The sequence below is a fragment of the Microcaecilia unicolor genome, chromosome 5, assembly GCF_901765095.1.
Source record: "Microcaecilia unicolor chromosome 5, aMicUni1.1, whole genome shotgun sequence".
NCBI classification, from domain to species: Eukaryota; Metazoa; Chordata; class Amphibia; order Gymnophiona; family Siphonopidae; genus Microcaecilia; species Microcaecilia unicolor.
The window spans coordinates 179,488,875-179,510,611 of record NC_044035.1 but is presented as its reverse complement, the minus strand read 5'-3'; the positions used below and the strand labels follow the sequence as shown (position 1 = coordinate 179,510,611).

General features: G+C 46.7%; 1 protein-coding gene across 1 annotated transcript in view; it reads left to right on the top strand.

Moving 5' to 3' along the window:
- The window catches only part of RFWD3 (ring finger and WD repeat domain 3), a 188,734-nt gene that overhangs the window by 120,471 nt on the left and 46,526 nt on the right, over positions 1-21,737 (top strand).

The following is a 21,737-nucleotide window of genomic DNA, read 5'->3' as shown; positions in this document are numbered from 1 at the left end:
GCTACTTGTGATCCAAAATCCAAATAAAGAAGGTGTCAGAGGCATAACAAAGGCATGAACGTCCTTCTCACAGAAACATCCATATTTTGGACGTCCTCGCAGGGACAGAGGCATAGCGAAGGATGTCCTTCACCCATACTCTTTAAAAAAAAAAAAAAAAAAAAAAAAGACGTCCCTGATGAGCTCTTGGATGTTTTCACCTGGATTTGTATTGCGCAGAGCAGCCATGCACAATGCTTGGCTGCTCTGCACTGGCTTCCCCTCCTTAGGAAGGAAGTCGTGTGCAAATGAGCTAACAGTGAGCAGCTTATTTGCGTGCGATTTCCTTCATGCATGCCCATTTCTTTCCGAATCGGTAGGGGATCGGCAAGAGAAGGGCTTTTTTCCGTTCAGTGCATCAGTTAGTCCACAGCAGTGCCCCCTAGGGTGCCCGATTGGTGTTCTGGCATGTCAGGGGGATCAGTGCACTACAAATGCTGGCTCCTCCCATGACCAAATGACTTGGATTTGGTCGTTTTTGAGATGGGCGTCCTCTTTCCATTATTGCTGAAAACCGGGGACGACCATCTGTAAGGTCGACCTAAATGTTGAGATTTGGGCGCCCCGACCTTATTATCAAAACGAAAGATGGCCGCCCATCTTGTTTTGATAATACGGGTTTCCCCGCCCCTTCGCGGGGACGTCCTGTGAGAATGCCCTCAAGAAAACTTGAGCGCCCCGTTCGATTATGCCCCTCTATATCTGTTTTGAGATACAGTGACCAGAATTAAAAGCATTATAACATTCTCATTTTTGTTTTCCCTTCCTTTCCTAATAATTCCTAATGTTGTATTTGATTTCTTAGCCACCGCTGCACACTGAGCAGAGGGTTTTAACGTACCATCAATAATGACACATAGATCCTTTTCCTGGATGGTGATTCCCACAGTGGAACCTTGTATCATATAGCTATAGTTTGGGTTCCTCTTTCCCAAATGCATCATTTTGTACTTGCTCACATTAAATGTCACTTGCCATTTGGATGCCTAGTCTCCCAGCCTCTTAAAGTCCTCTTGCAGTTTTTCACAATCGTCTTGCGGCTTAACAACTTTGAATAACTTTGTGTCATAAGCAAATTTAATTATCTCGCACGTTATTCCCATTTCTAGATCATTTATAAATGTTAAAAAGCAACGGTCCCAGCATAGACCTCTGGGGAACTCCACTATCTACCCTTCTCCATTGAGAATGCTGACCATTTATTTCTTTCTTTCTTTATTGGAATTTATTGACTGCCTTTATGAAGAGATTCATCCAAGGTGGTGTACAGCAGGTACAGTTTATCATAAAACTTATAATTTTGTTAACAGCATAACAATAGTAAAATAACCAAGAATAAGTATAAATACAATAAATGAGGTAAACTTGAAAACAGTAAATTGAAACCTAATAATAGAACTACCATGAAACAGTATAAAAAATGTACTCATTTAACCCTGCTCTTTTTTTTCTACATTTTAACAAGTTTTTAATCCAAAATAGGACATTACCTCCTATCCCATGACATTCCAATTTCCGCAGGAATCTTTCATAAGGTACTTTGTCAAATGCCTTTTTAAAATTCAGATACACAATATCGACTGGCTCACCTTTAGCCACATGTTTATTCGCCCCTTCAAAGAAATTTAGTAGATTGGTGAGGCAAGATGACTTTGTCTCATTAATATATGCTTATGTATATGTTCTGTAATTTTGTTCTTTATAGTAGTCTTTCTCCGAGGACAAGCAGGCTGCTTGTTCTCACTGATGGGTGACGTCCACCGCAGCCCCTCCAATCGGAACACTTTCTAGCAAAGTCCTTTGCTAGTCCTCGCGCGCCGATGCACACCGCGCATGCGCGGCCGTCTTCCCGCCCGAACCGGCTCGTGCCGGCCAGTCTTCTTTTGTCCGCGCTCAGTACGGTCGTGTTTCGCCGTTCGCGCCCCAAAGTTGACCTCGCGCATCGTTTATCGACTTCGTTCTAAAAAAAAAAAAAAAAGAGGTGTCGGAAGGAGACCTTTATGGTTTTCTCCCCTCCCGTACTTCTAGTTTTGTCCCGGTAAGTTTTCTTTTGTCGTCAGGGTAGGCCCTATTTAGGCCTCGGTCGAAGTTTTTCTTCCCCCTATTTTTGCGGTGCCATTTTCGCCATTTCGAGTTTTGATCTCGCCGGCGCGATTTTTCCGCCCATGACATCGAAGTCTTCCAGCGGCTTCAAGAAGTGCACCCAGTGCGCCCGGGTAATCTCGCTCACTGACAGGCACGCGTCGTGTCTTTAGTGTCTGGGGGCTGGGCACCGCCCTCAGGCCTGTAGTCTGTTTTCTCTTTTACAAAAGCGGACTCAGGTAGCGAGATTAGCCCAGTGGAACGTTTTGTTCTCGGGCTCTTCGTCGGCATCGGCACCGGGAGTATCGACTGCTTCGACGTCGTCGGCGCCCGGACCTTCATCCTCGCCCCCGATTGCATCGAGTGCATCGAGGCATCGGCCCTCTGCATCGGGGCGACATCGGAGGGCTGCGTCGGCGTCAGTGGTATCGAGACCTCCTCGTCTGCTGATGTCGTCGGACGGTGGTGCTTCGTCTGGAGTGCAGGTGAGGGCTGTCCATTCCCCTGCTGGTGGCGGTGAGCCTTCGGGTGGGTCTCCCCCTACCCTGAGGGCTCCTGCGGTACAGCCCCCCAGAGACCGACCTTCTTCGGCCTCGGCCCCGAGGAAGAGACGGCTGGATTCTACGTCCTCCTCGTCGGTGCCGGGAAGCTCCGGTGACGTGCTTCGTTCCAAAAAATCGAAGAAGCATCGTCACCGGTCCCCTTCCCGTGTCGGCACCGAGAGCTCTGGGTCGCCGAGGGAGTCGGCACCCAGTAAGCATCGGCACCGAGAGGACCGCTCGCCCTCTGTTCAAGAGGTGTCGATGCGCTCCCCTTTGGACAGCCCGGAACAGCCTCCACGCCCGGAACAGGTTCTGACATCGACTCCTGCATCGGCTTCCATGTCTTTTTCCACAGCCGCTCTGCACGAGAGCCTCCAGGCCGTTCTCCCAGAGATCCTGGGAGAGCTGTTGCGCCCTACCCCTCCGGTACCGGGGGTGCTTGCGCCACCGGTACCGTCGAGCAAGGCGCCGGCTGGCCCATTGTCCGGGGTGAGGTCTCCGACATCGGTGCCGCTTGCGGTACCGAGTGCGGTAGCCTCCCAGGAAGGCTCCCCGACTACGTCGGCGGAGGGAGCTTCGCCGGTGCGGGCGAGGGAGTCTACCTCTCGACGCTCCCACCGTGGCCGTGGTTCCACGGAGTCGAGCCGGGCACGGTTGCAGACACAGGTCCGTGAACTTGTGTCTGACACCGATGGTGAGGCCTCGTGGGAAGAGGAAGAGGACATCAGATATTTCTCTGACGAGGAGTCTGAGGGTCTTCCTTCTGATCCCACTCCCTCTCCTGAAAGGCAGCTTTCTCCTCCTGAGAGCCTGTCTTTCGCTTCCTTTGTCCTGGAGATGTCTACGGCCATCCCCTTCCCGGTGGTTGTGGAGGACGAGCCCAGGGCTGAAATGTTTGAGCTCCTGGACTATCCTTCTCCACCTAAGGAAGCGTCCACAGTACCCATGCATCATGTCCTCAAAAAGACATTGCTGACGAACTGGACCAAGCCTCTAAGTAACCCCCACATTCCCAAGAAGATCGAGTCCCAGTACCGGATCCATGGAGACCCAGCGCTGATGCGCACTCAGTTGCCTCATGACTCTGGAGTTGTGGATTTGGCCCTAAAGAAGGCCAAGAGTTCTAGAGAGCATGCTTCGGCGCCCCCGGCAAGGACTCTAGAACCTTGGACTCCTTTGGGAGGAAGGCCTACCATTCTTCTGTGCTCATGGCCAAAATTCAGTCCTACCAGCTCTACATGAGCATACACATGCAGAACAATGTGCGGCAGTTGGCGGGCTTGGTGGACAAGCTCCCGCCTGAGCAAGCCAAGCCATTTCATGAGGTGGTCAGGCAGCTGAAGGCGTGCAGAAAATTCCTGGCCAGAGGGGGGGTATGACACCTTTGATGTTGCGTCCAGGGCCGCTGCTCAAGGTGTGGTGATGCGCAGACTCTCATGGTTGCGTGCCTCCGACCTGGAGAATAGAATCCAGCAGCGGATTGCGGACTCGCCTTGCCATGCGGATAATATTTTTGGAGAGAAAGTCGAGCAGGTGGTAGAGCAGCTCCACCAGCGGGACACCGCTTTCGACAAGTTCTCCCGCCGGCAGCCTTCAGCCTCTACCTCTACAGGTAGAAGATTTTTTGGGGGAAGGAAGACTGTTCCCTACTCTTCTGGCAAGCGTAGGTACAATCCTCCTTCTCGGCAGCCTGCGGCCCAGGCTAAGCCCCAGTGCGCTCGCTCTCGTCAGCAGCGTGCGACACAGCAAGGCCCCTCGGCTCCCCAGCAAAAGCAAGGGACGAGCTTTTGACTGGCTCCAGCAGAGCATAGCCGACATCCAAGTGTCAGTGCCGGGCGACCTGCCAGTCGGAGGGAGGTTGAAAGCTTTTCACCAAAGGTGGCCTCTCATAACCTCCGATCAGTGGGTTCTTCAAATAGTCCGGCAAGGATACACCCTCAATTTGGCCTCAAAACCTCCAAATTGTCCACCGGGAGCTCAGTCTTACAGCTTCCAACACAAGCAGGTACTTGCAGAGGAACTCTCTGCCCTTCTCAGCGCCAATGCGGTCGAGCCCGTGCCATCCGGGCAAGAAGGGCTGGGATTCTATTCCAGGTACTTCCTTGTGGAAAAGAAAACAGGGGGGATGCGTCCCATCCTAGACCTAAGGGCCCTGAACAAATATCTGGTCATAGAAAAGTTCAGGATGCTTTCCCTGGGCACCCTTCTCCCCATGCTTCAGGAAAACGATTGGCTATGCTCTCTGGACTTGAAGGACGCCTACACGCACATCCTGATACTGCCAGCTCACAGACAGTATCTGCGATTTCAGCTGGGCACACGTCACTTCCAGTACTGTGTGCTACCCTTTGGGCTCACCTCTGCACCCAGAGTGTTCACGAAGTGCTTGGCTGTAGTAGCAGCGGCACTTCGCAGACTGGGGGTACACGTGTTCCCATATCTCGACGATTGGCTGGTGAAGAACACATCCGAGGCAGGAGCCCTGCAGTCCATGCAGATGACTATTCGCCTCCTGGAGCTACTGGGGTTTGTGATAAATTATCCAAAGTCCCATCTTCTCCCAGTGCAGAAACTCGAATTCATAGGAGCTCTGCTGGATTCTCGGACGGCTCGCGCCTATCTCCCAGAGACGAGAGCCAACAACTTGTTGTCCCTCGTCTCGTGGGTGCGAGCGTCCCAGCAGATCACAGCTCGGCAGATGTTGAGATTGCTGGGCCACATGGCCTCCACAGTTCATGTGACTCCCATGGCCTGCCTTCACATGAGATCTGCTCAATGGACCCTAGCTTCCCAGTGGTTTCAGGCTGCTGGGGATCTAGAAGACGTGATCCACCTGTCCACGAGTTTTCTCAAATCCCTGTATTGGTGGACGATTTGGTCCAATTTGACTCTGGGACGTCCTTTCCAAATTCCTCAGCCACAAAAAGTGCTGACTACGGATGCGTCTCTCCTGGGGTGGGGAGCTCATGTCGATGGGCTTCACACCCAAGGAAGCTGGTCCCTCCATGAACGCGATCTGCAGATCAATCTTCTGGAGTTACGAGCGATCTGGAACGCTCTGAACGCTTTCAGAGATCGGCTGTCCCACCAAATTATCCAAATTCAGACAGACAACCAGGTTGCCATGTATTATGTCAACAAGCAGAGGGGCACCGGATCTCGCCCCCTGTGTCAGGAAGCCGTCAGCATGTGGCTCTGGGCTCGCCGTCACGGCATGGTGCTCCAAGCCACATATCTGGCAGGCGTAAACAACAGTCTGGCCGACAGGTTGAGCAGGATTATGCAACCTCATGAGTGGTCGCTCAATTACCGTGTAGTGCGTCAGATCTTCCAGGTGTGGGGCACCCCCTTGGTAGATCTCTTCGCATCTCGAACAAACCACAAGGTCCCTCAGTTCTGTTCCAGGCTTCAGGCCCACGGCAGACTGGCATCGGATGCCTTCCTCCTGGACTGGGGGGAGGGTCTGCTGTATGCTTATCCTCCCATACCTCTGGTGGGGAAGACTTTGTTGAAACTCAAGCAAGACCGAGGCACCATGATTCTGATCGCTCCTTTTTGGCCGCGTCAGATCTGGTTCCCTCTTCTTCTGGAGTTGTCCTCCGAAGAACCGTGGAGATTGGAGTGTTTTCCGGAGATTGGAGTGTTTTCCGACCCTCATCACACAGGACGAAGGGGCGCTTCTGCATCCCAACCTCCGCTCCCTGGCTCTCACGGCCTGGATGTTGAGAGCGTAGACTTTGCCTCTTTGGGTCTGTCAGAGGGTGTCTCCCGCATCTTGCTTGCTTCCAGGAAAGATTCCACTAAGAGGAGTTACTTCTTTCTATGGAGGAGGTTTGCCATCTGGTGTGACAGCAAGGCCCTAGATCCTCGCTCTTGTCCTACACAGACCCTGCTTGAATACCTTCTGCACCTGTCTTGAGTCTGGTCTCAAGACCAACTCTGTAAGGGTTCACCTTAGTGCAATCAGTGCATACCATTACCGTGTGGAAGGTAAGCCGATCTCAGGACAGCCTTTAGTTGTTCGCTTCATGAGAGGTTTGCTTTTGTCAAAGCCCCCTGTCAAGCCTCCTACAGTGTCATGGGATCTCAATGTTGTTCTCGCCCAGCTGATGAAACCTCCTTTTGAGCCACTGAATTCCTGCCATCTGAAGTACTTGACCTGGAAGGTCATTTTCTTGGTGGCAGTTACTTCAGCTCGTAGAGTCAGTGAGTTTCAGGCCCTGGTAGCCCAGGCCCCCTACACCAAATTTCATCAGAGTAGTGCTCCGCACTCACCCTAAGTTCTTGCCAAAGGTTGTGTCGGAGTTCCATCTGAACCAGTCAATTGTCTTGCCAACATTCTTTCCCCGTCCTCATTCCTGCCCTGCTGAACGTCAGCTGCACACATTGGACTGCAAGAGAGCATTGGCCTTCTATCTGGAGCGGACACAGCCCAACAGACAGTCCGCCCAATTGTTTGTTTCTTTTGATCCCAACAGGAGGGGAGTGGCTGTGGGAAAACGCACCATATCCAATTGGCTAGCAGATTGCATTTCCTTCACTTACGCCCAGGCTGGGCTGGCTCTTGAGGGTCATGTCACGGCTCATAATGTTAGAGCCATGGCAGCGTCAGTAGCCCACTTGAAGTCAGCCACTATTGAAGAGATTTGCAAAGCTGTGACGTGGTCATCTGTCCACACATTCACATCTCATTACTGCCTGCAGCAGGATACCCGACGCGACAGTCGGTTCGGGCAGTCAGTGCTTCAGAATCTGTTCGGGGTTTAGAATCCAACTCCACCCCCCTAGGCCCATGTTTGTTCTGTTCCAGGCTGCACTCTCAGTTAGATGGTAAATTTTTTAGGTCAATCTCAGTTATGTCCTCGCCGTTGCGAGGGCCAATTGACCATGGTTGTTGTTTTGAGTGAGCCTGGGGGCTAGGGATACCCCATCAGTGAGAACAAGCAGCCTGCTTGTCCTCGGAGAAAGCGAATGCTACATACCTGTAGAAGGTATTCTCCGAGGACAGCAGGCTGATTGTTCTCACAAACCCGCCCGCCTCCCCTTTGGAGTTGTGTCTTCCCTTCTCTTTGTCTTGCTACATATGAGACTGGCCGGCACGAGCCGGTTCGGGCGGGAAGACGGTCGCGCATGCACGGTGCGCATCGGCGCGCGAGGACTAGCAAAGGACTTTGCTAGAAAGTGTTCCGATTGGAGGGGCTGCCGTGGACGTCACCCATCAGTGAGAACAATCAGCCTGCTGTCCTCGGAGAATACCTTCTACAGGTATGTAGCATTCGCTTTACCATTGTGCCTGGCACCGATGTCAGGCTCACTGGTCTATAATGTCCCAGATCACCTCTGGAACTGTAATTAAAAACTGAAGTTACATTTGCGACCCTCCAATCTTCCAGTACCATGCTTTAAAGATAAATTACTTATTGCTAACAATAGCTCTGCAAATTAATTTTTCAATTCTATCAGTACTTTTATTTTCTATTCCCTTCCTAATAACCCCTAACATTTTGTTTTGTTTGTTTTTTGGTTGCTGCCACACACTGAGCAGAGGATTTAAATGTAGTGTCCACGAGGTCACGTGATGCCACGCTGAATAGCAGACGTGGACGAGGAGAGCTCCCGGGCCCCAACCGAAAGAACAGCTCACGCTAGCTAAACAACTTAATACCAGAGAAATACCAATAGTGGAAATTAAAGTGGAGATATCGCATCGCAGAGGGTGTAGGACTCGGACGTTAATGGCCTCAAAAACGCTGCGAAAACAAAGTGAGAAGCCGAAAGCGGCTGAAAACCACAAAATGGCGGCAGCTGAAGAAGGAGGTCCGAACTCCATTTGCTCTGCATGGGTGTCCGAAATCGTAACGGAAGTCACGCAGGCTATAAATCAGTCTCTAGAGCAGAAATTCCAACGAATGGCGGACAAGCTTGTCACGATGGATGGAAAAATAGAATCACTCACAGGCGAGTTTGCGGCATCGTGTCAAAGAATCTCGGATCTAGAGGATCGAGTAGAGCAAGCACAGACAGGCCAAGAAAAACTACAATTGAGTCACCGCGCTGGAAATTAAATTGGACGATCTTGAAAACCGATCTAGAAGGGCCAATCTTCGATTGGTGGGCTTGCCTGAAGCCATCGCAGATTTGGAACTGAGATCCTTTTTAGAGGAATGGCTCACCAGTACGCTAAAATTGCAATCAAAAGCAGGCCCACTTCGAATCGAACGAGCACACCGATTGGGGCCAAAACGACAGGGAGATGCCAAACCGAGGATTGTTATATTAAAGTTATTGAACTATGTTCATAAACTGGAAATCCTCAAAGAAATTAGGGCGAAAGGCCAGTTAAAATATGACAACAAGCCGGTATTATGCTTTCAGGATTTCTCGACAAGAGTTTCACAGCTGAGGAAAGCATACTCACCAATATGTTCCACATTGCATCAGCGCCACGTGCAATTTGCATTGCTATACCCGGCACGCCTGAAAGTCTTCTCGGATGGCAAAGCGACCTTCTTCGATACCCCTGAAGCAGCGCGTGCGTTTTTTGACATACCAGATGCAGTGCAACGGGCGGCTGCTGAATGAACGCAGGGTAGAGGAGTCAGGGCGCACAGAATGGAGGAGCCGACTTGACAGGACAATTCACAGGATTGTGTATGCTTGAGACAGAATGGATGAGAAGTACAGGCGCGGGTAAGGAAATACAATGAGAATCAACAAGAGGTTTTACAATGGAGCTGCAAGGGTTTGTGACCAGCGGCAATAGAACGTGAGAGGGGATTCAGAAAGCCCGAGGAGACTCGAACTTTAAAGGATTGTGAAAGTGGAGGAGAGTGCCCCGGGATTTGGGACTACAGACTCAAATCTCCTCATGCTGAGATAAGTAAACAAACTCATAAACCCTTGCCTTGGCATTATAAATGACACCCCGCGACTCCAAAGAGGATATTATATGGCCAGGAGATGATGAATAAGATGAATAAATATTAAAGATCCTCAGCTACTTATAAAAGGTTTTTGTTTTTGTTTTTTTCTTCTCTTTTCCTTTCTCTCTTCTCCTGTCATTCAAATGCAAAGCTGCTGGAAGGGATAAAATGCTGGAGTTACGGAGGTGTGGGGGAGGGGGGAGGGACACTGAAATGGGTTGGAGAGAGGGGATAACAATGTTAATTTGAAGTACAAGTTCAATTTCGTTGCCAGTTGCTGAATTGTTTGTTAAAAGGACATGTGAATAGTTATCACTGATTAGGGGGGACAGGCAGTACTCTGCTGGTTTGCAATGTAGTGGGAAAGATGTATACACCAAAAATTAAATGCATGAGTTAACCTTTTTGATAACCTCTATAAACTTAAAAATATGCTGTATTCTTTAAATTCTAAATTCTTGGATTCCTAATTTCCTAAACTTGTGGACAGAAAGGCTGTTAATGATATTTCCTTTTATTTTTTTTTATTTTTTTTGCCTCTTGTATAAATGCCGATTGCATATTCATGTATTGTGATGATATATTGAAATATATGAGTGGGGAGGTGGGGGGGGGAGGGAGGAGGAGGGGAAGAAGAAAATGTGCTGTATTCAAGGGGATAGATGTATAACCTATAAATAGAGGTTTGGCTGGAATATGACAAGAAGAGGGTTATAGGTGGATAAGCTGTTCTGGAGGGAGGGAGGGAGCATCTCTTTGAAAGTGACCTAATAGGCTCCGCCTGACACAGATATGCTGTGGGCGGGAAAACCTCACAGGAGGTTGTTTAGTAATGTAGGGGGGAATGGGGGGGGGGGGAATAAAAATAGGACAAGGATCTGGGGACGGGAGGGACAGGGTAGGGGGGAGGGAGGATCGGCTCTGTGGGGACCAGGGGAGGAGGAATCTAGGAAATCTTAAGAGGGAGAGGGAGAAGCGGCTAACATGCTGGACCTTCCTAAATTTAAGGAGGAACGGGGAGGGTTAGAGGCTGGGCTGACCCTCCTTTTGATAAGAAAGATTGATCCAATGATTAAAGGGCTTTCAAAGGGAGAAGGATGAAGACGCTGAAGTTTGTGTCATGGAATGTGGGGGGGATTACGTCTCCAATTAAACGTCAAAAAGTTTTGCAGCTTTTGAATAGGCAGAAAGCAGATGTAGTATTCTTACAAGAGACCCAACTGTCCTCAATGGAACATGCTAAATTCAAAAAATGGTGGGTGGGTTCTCTGCTGGAAGCCTCGACACAGGCTCGTAAAGCTGGGGTGATGATATTGTTCAAAAAGACGCTTGATGTTCAGACACAGGGTTGCTGGCGGGACAAGGATGGTAGGTATGTGATTGCAAAAGTCAGGATCAACCAACAAACATTTTTGCTGGTGAACATCTATGCCCCCAATGTTCCTAATCATAAATTTTTCAGGTCGATGGTCCATATTATTGCCAAGCATGAGGGTATTCCGATAATTATGGGCGGGGATCTGAACACAGTGCATGACCCTAGTTTGGACTCCTCAAGAGGTCAAAGGGCGGAAAGAGGGTCTCCAAAGGAAGGGATTCCATTACTTTGTACGGCCCTGGATCTGGTAGACGTGTGGAGACTGCTGTACCCAAGTGATAGAGACTATATGCATATTTCTAGAGCCCACTCCTCGCAATCTAGAATTGATTACTGGCTTTTGTCTAGGACCCTTTTCTCTGGTGTCCAGGACGCAGGTATCGGTCCATATGGGATATCGGATCATGCTTATGTCTGGTGGACCATGAGGGGCACGTCCGGGCAGAGTCAACAGTTTCACTGGCAATTCCCATGTTATCTGTTGCAGGATAATGAATTCCGGGAGCACTTAACGAAGCAATGGATAGACTATCAGACACATAATGCCGCTCACCGAGAGGACCCGATACTATACTGGGAAACTGCTAAGGCGGTGCTGCGGGGGGTAATACTGGCTTATACGAGCTATAAAAAGAAGATGCGAGATAAAGCTATTATTCGTCTCAGCAATCAGGTGGGAGAGGCCAGGAGGCAGTGGGCGTCTAGGCCCACAACACAGAATAAATCGCATCTCTTAGCCGTACAGGCTACCCTTAATACTCTGCTGCACGCTAGGGCAGTTAAATCAATGCAATATTATAAATTCCAGTTATACCTCCATGGTAACAAACAAGGGAAACTATTAGCTGGAATGGTAAGGCGGAAAACTGGAAAACAGAAGGTACTACAAGTTTTAAGGCCAGGAGGAGGGTTCGCAAGAACAGATACAGAAATAGCTGCGACTTTTCAGCAATATTACCAAGAGTTATATACCTGCCCGAACACAGACGACTTGGAAAGCAGGGCCTATTTGGAGGGGAAAGACCTACCAACCTTGCGGGACTCACAGCGGACTACACTGAATCAGCAGATCACGGAAGATGAGGTGCTACTAGCGATACAACAGGGAGCTCTATTTAAAGCACCAGGCCCAGACAGTTTTCGGTATGAGTTTTACAAAGTTTTAAACCACCAGATTGTAACACCCCTGACAGCTTTATTTAATACATTTATGGAGACTGGTGATATGTCAGACTCGTTGAAGGATGGTGGTTTTGCTGAAACCAGGCCGGGATCCTGAGCGAGCATCCTCATATAGACCCATCTCGCTGCTCAACGTGGAAGCTAAAATATTTGCTAAGATCTTGGCTAACAGACTTGCGGTGATACTGCCATCACTGATAGAAGAGAGTCAGGTCGGGTTCGTGAGGGGAAGGACAATAGCAAAAAATATGAGGAAAATTTTGGCCTCTATGGAATGGGTGGAAAGACATGGGACGCCTTCTCTGTTGATCAGTTTTGACGCGAAGAAGGTGTTCGATAGAGTGCGATGGGACTTTTTATTCGCGACTTTAGAGATGTATGGCTTTGCGGGCAATTGGGTACGGGCAGTACGGGCACTATACCAAACACCACGGGCAGCGATATGGGTCAATGGGATCGTTTCAGAATTTATAGATATACAACGGGGGACCAGACAAGGTTGCCCGTTATCACCACTGCTGTTTGTCTTGAGTATAGACCCATTGATCAGAGAGATTGTGTCGCACCCAGAGATTGCAGGAGTAATAATGGGAAGGCAGGAATTTAAAATATAGGCCTTTGCCGACGATTTGTTAGTGCATCTGACTGATCCCAGGAAATCCCTGCCTGCACTGATGGAAAGCTTCGCTGAATTTGGAGATTTCTCCGGGTTTAAGCTGAATTTGGATAAGTCTTTGGCCTTGCCAACAAGTAGTTTAGTGAAGAGACAGTGGGAGGGACCCTTTCCTTTGAAATGGGCCATGCGCTATTTTAAATATTTGGGCATAAAACTCCCATATAAATCGTTTCTCATACACGACTTGAACGTCTCGCATTTAATGGAACAGACAGATCAGTCCTTGTCGCATTGGTTGACGTTACCCATCTCGGTTCATGGGCGCCTCCAGTTGTTTCACATGATCTTATTTCCCAAGTGGCTGTATATGCTTCAGGTCTTACCACTTAAACTCAGAAAAAAGGAAATTGGTGCACTGCACAAACTGGTATCTAAATTTTGCTGGCAGGGGAAGAAGCCTAGAACATCCTTTAAGTATTTGATCGGGTCATGGCGACGGGGGACTTGGAATGCCGGACTTGCAAAGCTACAACTGGGCAAGTTTGTTGCGTCATTTGGGGGACTGGGTAATGGATAGTCACTTGTATACACCTAGGATGCTGGAACATATGGTAAGTGGAATTTTTTTCACTTAGTCCAGTGTCCTACAACCAGACTTCCCGAGGAGATGCGCTCCAGCTTACTTTTGAAGTCGATGAGGCTGACATGGAATTATCTGGTACCCCTGTTGGGAGGGAAAATACATCAATCCGATATGTTACCCTTGGTGGGCAATGCAGAGTTTACCCCGGGGAGCGATAATATTAGTTTTCGACGATGGGCCTCTAGGGGACTTCAGTGTGTGGGTGATCTTCTAGATACGGAAGGATTACTAATGACGTGGGAATCGCTGGTGTTATCTGGGAAGGTGGAAAGAAGCGATCTATTTGCGTATAGACAGGTCTGTCATTATATTAATAGTTTGGAATTGGCAGATGAGCGGTTTCCTTTGAGACAGAGACTAAACAATTTTTTTGAACCTATTCAAGATAGAGGTGTTTCGGTGTCCAATCTTAAAAAGGCACTAGAGGCCATTCAACGGCCACCAGAGAGGGGGAATTTGCAGCGAAAATGGAGTAAGGATTTGGATATACCGGTCGCAACAATAGACGTGAATCAATTGGTAGGGAGGATCCCATCAGGGTCGGTGAGTGCGGAACTCAGAGAATGCAATTTTCGTATTTTGCACCGAGCTTATTTTACTCAGGAGCGTCTCTTTAAAGCGGGAGGCATTGATTCGCCGATTTGCAAGAAATGTAAGACAGAAATTAATTCCTTTATACATGCTTTTTGGAAATGCGATCGGATTCAAGCTTTTTGGAAGAAACTTGTTCATTACATGGACAGCCTGGGGGCCAGTTAGGTTATCACCTAGAGGATGGTTGTTAGACCAGTATGAGGATTTTGGGGTAAATAATAAAAATTATAAATTGCTAATTCGGAGGGCAGCAATGCTGGGTAAGAGAGTGATATTGGGAGCATGGACCAGCGATCAGACACCCTCATATTGGCATTGGAGGAATAGACTGCATAGTCTGATGCTGCTCGAGTTACAATATGCTCGAGTGACATTTAAGTGGAAACAGCAATTTTTGTCAGTTTGGAATAATTATATCCAATCCTTGTCTCACAGAGCCCGTAGTTTGGTACTGAACACGTTTTCATGAACATCACTCAGAGCATGTGGAATAGGGAACGGAGGGGGAAGGAGGATCCAGAGGAGATTGTGGATGATTGAGAAATACCCCCACTTGGAGAACACAGAGCCGAAGGGAAGAGAGGTGGGGGGATGGGATGGGGTGGGATTTGGTACTAATAGGGGGACACCACAATATTGGGATACATTAGGAAATCACACTATATTCAGAGTAATGTGATCCCCAAAGGAGTTTTTTAATATAGGGGGGGCTGGAAGGATTAGAGAGGGCGGAAGAGAGGGGATGGAAGGTTTGAAGAAGACTCCGCAATCAAAATGGACAGGGCTATGTTTGCAAAGAGATCCAATAGTTTTCTAAAAGGCTTGGAATGTTCTTGTCCATCTACTTATCCCTTCTACCGTTAGAGACATACTATAGGACCCTACCCTACGGGGCCCTTGGGGCCATAAGAGCCCAGGCTCCAGGGGATACAGAGGAGGGGGGGATGGTTTTAGGTGAAGACGAGAGATGAACGGTAATGAAGGGTCAAGCATAATAGGAGAATGAGTGGGAGTAGGACAGAGGATAACGGGAGGGGGGGTACTAGGGAATTGGGGAGAAAATATTGGAAACAGATTATTGGATATTGAGCTCTGTTATTATTTGGTGTACAATACGAGATGTTATGAATATTATGAATGCCTCGTTGATGTAGCATTGTACAGTTGCACTTTCAATAAAAAAATATTTAAACATAAATGTAGTGTCCACAATGACACCTATATCTTTTCTTGGGTGGTGATTCTTAAAGTGGAACCTAGTATCAAGTAGCTATGATTTGGATGATTCTTCCCAGTATGCATCATTTGCACTTGTCCACATTAAATTTGTCTGCCATTTGAATGCCCAGTTTTCCAATTTTCTAAGGTTCTACATTTTTTTCTAACAGTCCTCATGTGATTTAACAGCTTTGAATAGTTTGTCATTTGCAGATTTAATCACCTCAGTCGACATTCCCATTTCCATATCATTTGTTATAAATATATTTAAAAACAGTGGTCATAGTACAGATCGCTGGGGTACTCCACTTGTCACCATTAGGTGTGGGCAATTAGTGCGTTAATAGCATTTTATCGTTATCGTTTATTAATCTAGATATACCGCCTCTTTCGAGCACGAGTCAAGGCGGTTTACATACAGCTCTACAGGTACAATTGTAGGGGAAGAAAAAGGACTTTGAGACAGTGAGGAAGAAGTGAAAGTTCGGAGCCAAATAAGCATGGGGGAAGAGGAGCATATCTGCATTTAAATCAGGAGGCATGAGAGATCTGGGTGAAGGCTGGGGAGGGGGGCATGAGAGAATTTGGGTGAAGGCTGAGGAGGGGGGCATAAGAAAAACTGGGTGAAGGGGGCATGAGAGAATCTGGTGAAAGCTGGGGAGGAGGGCATGAGGGAAAGAAACAAAAGGAGGATGAGAGAGAGAGATGATTGTGTTCAATAGGAGAGAGCCAGTAGGAAAGGGCGAGAGAAATGCCCAAAATGCATGCCGTGATTAAGCACAATCACACAATAAAAGGTTTTAATTACGTGAAAAAAACTGCAAAAAGTACAAATGAAAATGGAGCGGATACAGCATCATTTACAGAAGAGAGTGTGTATGAACAACTTATAAAGCTTAAAGGTGGACAAAGCCATGGGACCGGACGGGATCCACCCCAGGATATTGAGGGAGCTCAGAGAGGTTCTGGTGGGTCCTGTTAAAGATTTGTTTAATAAATCCTTGGAGACTGGAGAGGTTCCGAGGGATTGGAGAACGGCGGAGGTGGTCCCTCTTCACAAAAGTGGTGATAAGGAAGAAGCTGGAAACTACAGGCTGGTAAACCTCACTTTGGTTATTGGAAAAGTAATGGAAGCAATGCTGAAGGAAAGGATAGTGAATTTCCTGGAAGCCAATAAGTTGCAAGATCCGAGACAACATCGTGCCAAACGAATCTCATTGAGTTCTTTGATTGGGTGACAGGAGAATTGAATCAGGGACGAGCTACAGACGTAATCTACTTAGATTTCACAAGGCTTTTGACACGGTTCTCCACAGGAGGCTCTTAAATAAACTGGATGGGCTGAAGATAGGACCCGAAATGGTGAACTGGATTAGGAACTGGTTGACGGACAGAAGCCAGAGGGTGGTGGTAAATGGAGTTCGCTCGGAGGAGGGAAAGGTGAGTAGTGGAGTGCCTCAAGGATCGGTGCTGGGGCCGGTTCTGTTCAATATATTTGTGAGTGACCTTGCCGAAGGGTTAGAAGGTAAAGTTTGCCTATTTGCGGATGATACTAAGATCTGTAACAGAGTGGACACCCCGGAGGGAGTGGAAAACATGAAAAAGGATCTGAGGAAGCTAGAAGAATATTCTAAAGTTTGGCAATTAAAATTCAATATAACCAACTAATTAACTATAGGGATTAATTTAGAACAACCAGAGTCAATTTTAATACATAACTACCAAAGACTCTAGAACATATGAAAAAACCTTTGCTTTTATTCACAATAAATGTCAATTATTCATACACACCTACATACCCTGTAATGCCTCACTCAGACATTCACACTCATCTGCCCCCCATCTATGTACATACCATTAATATACAACTATAGATGCCTCTCACAGAGATGACACAGCTCATCACAGATTAATGCAATATACATATATCACTTTGAAACTCATCAATTAACCAATGAGCTCATCATGAACGCTGGTTCCATAAGTCTTTAGAAACCTGCGTATAGTCTGTATCCATTGTCCTTTATAGCTGAAACCGCTCTGTAAGAGTTACACCATATACAATTATATGGAAAAATTGGAATATTCCTCCAACCACATTGATGTTCCTTGTGGAAAACAAATATCACTGGGAATATCCAAAACCCACAGATTAAGGAGGCTAGAAACGTGTGTCCAAACCGGCGATTTGATGTTTTCAAACTTGGACACACGTTTCTAGCCTCCTTAATCTGTGGGTTTTGGATATTCCCAGTGATATTTGTTTTCCACAAGGAACATCAATGTGGTTGGAGGAATATTCCAATTTTTCCATATAATTGTATATGGTGTAACTCTTACAGAGCGGTTTCAGCTATAAAGGACAATGGATACAGACTATACGCAGGTTTCTAAAGACTTATGGAACCAGCGTTCATGATGAGCTCATTGGTTAATTGATGAGTTTCAAAGTGATATATGTATATTGCATTAATCTGTGATGAGCTGTGTCATCTCTGTGAGAGGCATCTATAGTTGTATATTAATGGTATGTACATAGATGGGGGGCAGATGAGTGTGAATGTCTGAGTGAGGCATTACAGGGTATGTAGGTGTGTATGAATAATTGACATTTATTGTGAATAAAAGCAAAGGTTTTTTCATATGTTCTAGAGTCTTTGGTAGTTATGAATTAAAATTCAATGCCAAGAAATGCAAAGTGATGCACTTAGGGAGTAGAAATCCACGGGAGACGTATGTGTTAGACGTCGATAGTCTGATAGGTACGGACGGGGAGAGATCTTGGGGTGATAGTATCTGAGGATTTGAAGGCGACGAAACAGTGTGACAAGGCGGTGGCTGTATCTAGAAGGTTGTTGGGCTGTATAGAGAGAGGTGTGACCAGCAGAAGAAAGGGAGTGTTGATGCCCCTGTATAAGTCGTTGGTGAGGCCCCATCTGGAGTATTGTGTTCAGTTTTGGAGGCCGTATTTTGCTAAGGATGTAAAAAGAATCGAAGCGGTGCAAAGAAAAGCTACGAGAATGGTATGGGATTTGCATTACAAGACGTACGAGGAGAGACTTGCTGACCTGAACATGTATACCCTGGAGGAAAGGAGAAACAGGGGTGATATGATACAGACGTTCAAATATTTGAAAGGTATTAATCCGCAAACGAACCTTTTCCGGAGATATGAAGGCGGTAGAACGAGAGGACATGAAATGAGATTGAAGTGGGGCAGACTCAAGAAAAATGTCAGGAAGTATTTTTTCACGGAGAGAATGGTGGATGCTTGGAATGCCCTCCCGCGGGAGGTGGTGGAGATGAAAACGGTAACTGAATTCAAACATGCCTGGGATAAACATAAAGGAATCCTGTTCAGAAGAAATGGATCCTCAGGAGCTTAGCCGAGATTGGATAACAGAGCCGGTAGTGGGAGGCGGAGCTGGTGGTTGGGAGGCGGGGATAGTGGAGGGCAGACTTGTTACGGTCTGTGCCCTGAAAGGTACAAATCAAGGTAAGGTATACACAAAAAAGTGGCACAGTGGGAGGCGGAGCTGGTGGTTGGGAGGCAGGGATAGTGCTGGGCAGACTTGTACAGTGTGTGCCCTGAAAAAGACAGGTACAACTCAAGGTAAGGTATACACAAAAAAGTGGCACATTTCTTGGGCAGACTGGATGGACCGTGTAGGTCTTTTTCTGCCGTCATCTACTATGTTACTATGATTAGAGTTTTTAATCGTTGTCCGCTCCTAGTCACCACCTCTGAGAGAATTGGCTATTTAACTAACCTTGCCCTCTGTTTTCTATCTTTTAACTCCTTTCCAGTCCACAGCAGAACATTGTCTCCTATCCCATGTCTTTTTAACTGTCTCAGGAATCTTTCACAAGGGACTTTGTGAAAAGCTTTCTGAAAATCTAGATGCACGTCATCAAATGGCTCACCATTTTCCACATATTTATTCATGCCTTCAAAAACATTTGTACCAGATTGGTGAGGCAAGATTTCCTTTAGCCGAATCCATATTGTGTCCCTTTAAGCCATGTTTGTCTATGTTTGGTAATTTTATTCTTTGTTATAATCTTTCAGGTCAGAAGTGGTTGCAGGGAGGGTCTGAAGCATTAAACAGTCTTTAATCTGATCCACTGTTTACTTAACCATTTCTCCAAAGAGATTATCACTCTTGCATCACCCATTGTATGTTAGGTCTCAAGTTTACAGCCGTAGAGTCTGTGGGCATCAGTGGCCATGGTAGATGCTCTCAATACCATCTCAAATATTATAGGTGAACCTGATCGTGTGTTTACTACATTACTTTCTTTCTTTCTTTCTTTCTTTCTTTTTTTTTTTATTAAGTTTTCAAATTTTTACAAGCATAAGCTTGATCAGAAAGTTGGTAAATCAGAATTACATTATTTCAAGAAAAATTATTATAATACACATATCTATGCTCTATTAGCCAAACATAAGTCCACAAGTGGAGTTCAAAAATGTCATATGTTGAAGAATAAACAATATGTATTTAAGGAGCGTTAACAGACATGTGCTTGATCCTACTACATTACTTTTTCTTGTCAGTTAGTGTCTTAAGGTCATTGAATATCTCTTGGTTTCTCTACCTTGTCCAGAATGTTTTGCATATTGGTTCATGAAAAGCTGAAAAGAAATTACAAAATAAGTTTACTAGAATACTATGCTCACCTTTCTCCCAAGATAATCTAGGATGCAAGCCTCTCTTCCCCAAGAGGCAGTGAGGTGTTGGATTCTCAAACACTTGGCCACCATGAGAGCTGATTCAGCTATTACTGGTGTGGTAGCTGTTTTTCAAATTTAGGAACCCTCTGGATTCTACACATTTGAGTCAACCTTTTTAACAGTTGCACAGAGGGGGGGGGGGGGGGACTCTCCCACGTTCCCATCTGTGCCTCTTCAGGGATGTAGTGAATGGGTATTTCCCAACTTCCTTGGAGGGGAAGGATGTGTTAGTTTAAAGAAATATGGAGGATGTCCAGTTTTGTTGTTTTCTGGGCCCTAACTACTTATCCACATAGCTTTTGGGTTTGCAGGCAGTATATAAGAAATTATCAAAGTAGTGTATGATACAGGTATAATAGGAATTATTCTGTCCATGAAGGGCTCACAGTCTAAGTTTGTACCTGAGGTATTGGTAGCTCTAGGACTGCTTAGACTCGTTTGAGAAAAGCGTTCTGTTGGAGAGGGCTGAGTATCCACTTGGCTATCAGGCAAAGGCCTCTGTGAGGGGTTCCATTTGTCCGGTATGGCCTAGACTTTGACGCAGAGTGGTGTGTCTGTAAAGCTTCTTCTCCCTGTGAACTGGAAACTGACTTCAGAGCTGCTAGTACCACTGCTAATGTCCTCCGATGCTGTGGCATCCAAGATTTGCTGACTCTTTTGGCACTGGTGTCATTGCAGCTGGTTATTATACAGCAGTCCTTCCCAGATGGAGATTTGGTAACTGCTGGACTTTTCTGTCTACCTCTTCAGTGAAGGCTGCTGATACCAATGGTATTTGTGATTCAGGAGTTGAGATGGCTTGGGTCACTAGATGCATCTGTGGCTGAACCTCAGGCCTTCAAAGATTGTTGAAATCCCCCAGATCAGATCTATTTGAGGATGAGCTTCTGTCTGTGCAGGAATGCTTGAGAGATTGGATGATGGCAGTCTGTCTTTTTGGTTCTGGTATTGTGCACTGATAAGAAATGATGCTGAGGCTTCACAGCCCTTTGTTCAGTGCTTGGGATTGGAGACCCTCTATTAGTACCAGCGTAGTGGAATCCTTTTGCATGTATAAGAACAGACTTTGGCAATGGGTTACCCAATGGCCTGTAATGATAACTAACCTTAAAGAAGACCAGTGTTTCCTTGAGGATTATGCACTTGGATTGAATTTAGATTGAAGCACTTCTCCCCATGATGACTACAAAGACCCTTAGGTGTCACCTTTTGAAGGTGACCTAATTGTTCATGCCTGAGGTGTGATAGGTGCACACATGGATATTGGTGACTGAGATCCTGACATATTAACTGCAATTCTTGAAGTCTCTTGGGGGCTTCTAGTTTTGGGACAGAAGAAAAATAGCTGATGTGAACTCAAATGATCTGATGGTTTAAACAATATTGTCGAATGCTGCTCAAGCACCATTGTTTGTGCAAGCCACAGCCATGCAAAAAATTAGTGTTTTGAATGTGTGTAAATTGTCCTTAAAGGATTACCAAGAGGAAGAACTGCTAAACTGAGGCATAAAAATTGGGACATGCAAAAAAAAAGCATTTCATGAAGTAGTTCCAGAAATTTCTATGCGGGGACCTTTCCATCTTCCCTCTCTCCTCAACTGGTAGCTCTGCAGGCAAGAGCTGCTGATAATGGCACCATGTTAAAAAAAAAAAAAGTTGGGCATATCTTCCATATCCAATAAACCCCAGCCTTGGCTTTTTCTGCTTATGGAGCGGTGCATATTCACCTTAACTCAGTCTGCTGCAGTGGTCCCCAGCTGATACTGAAAGCAAGGATCCTGCATA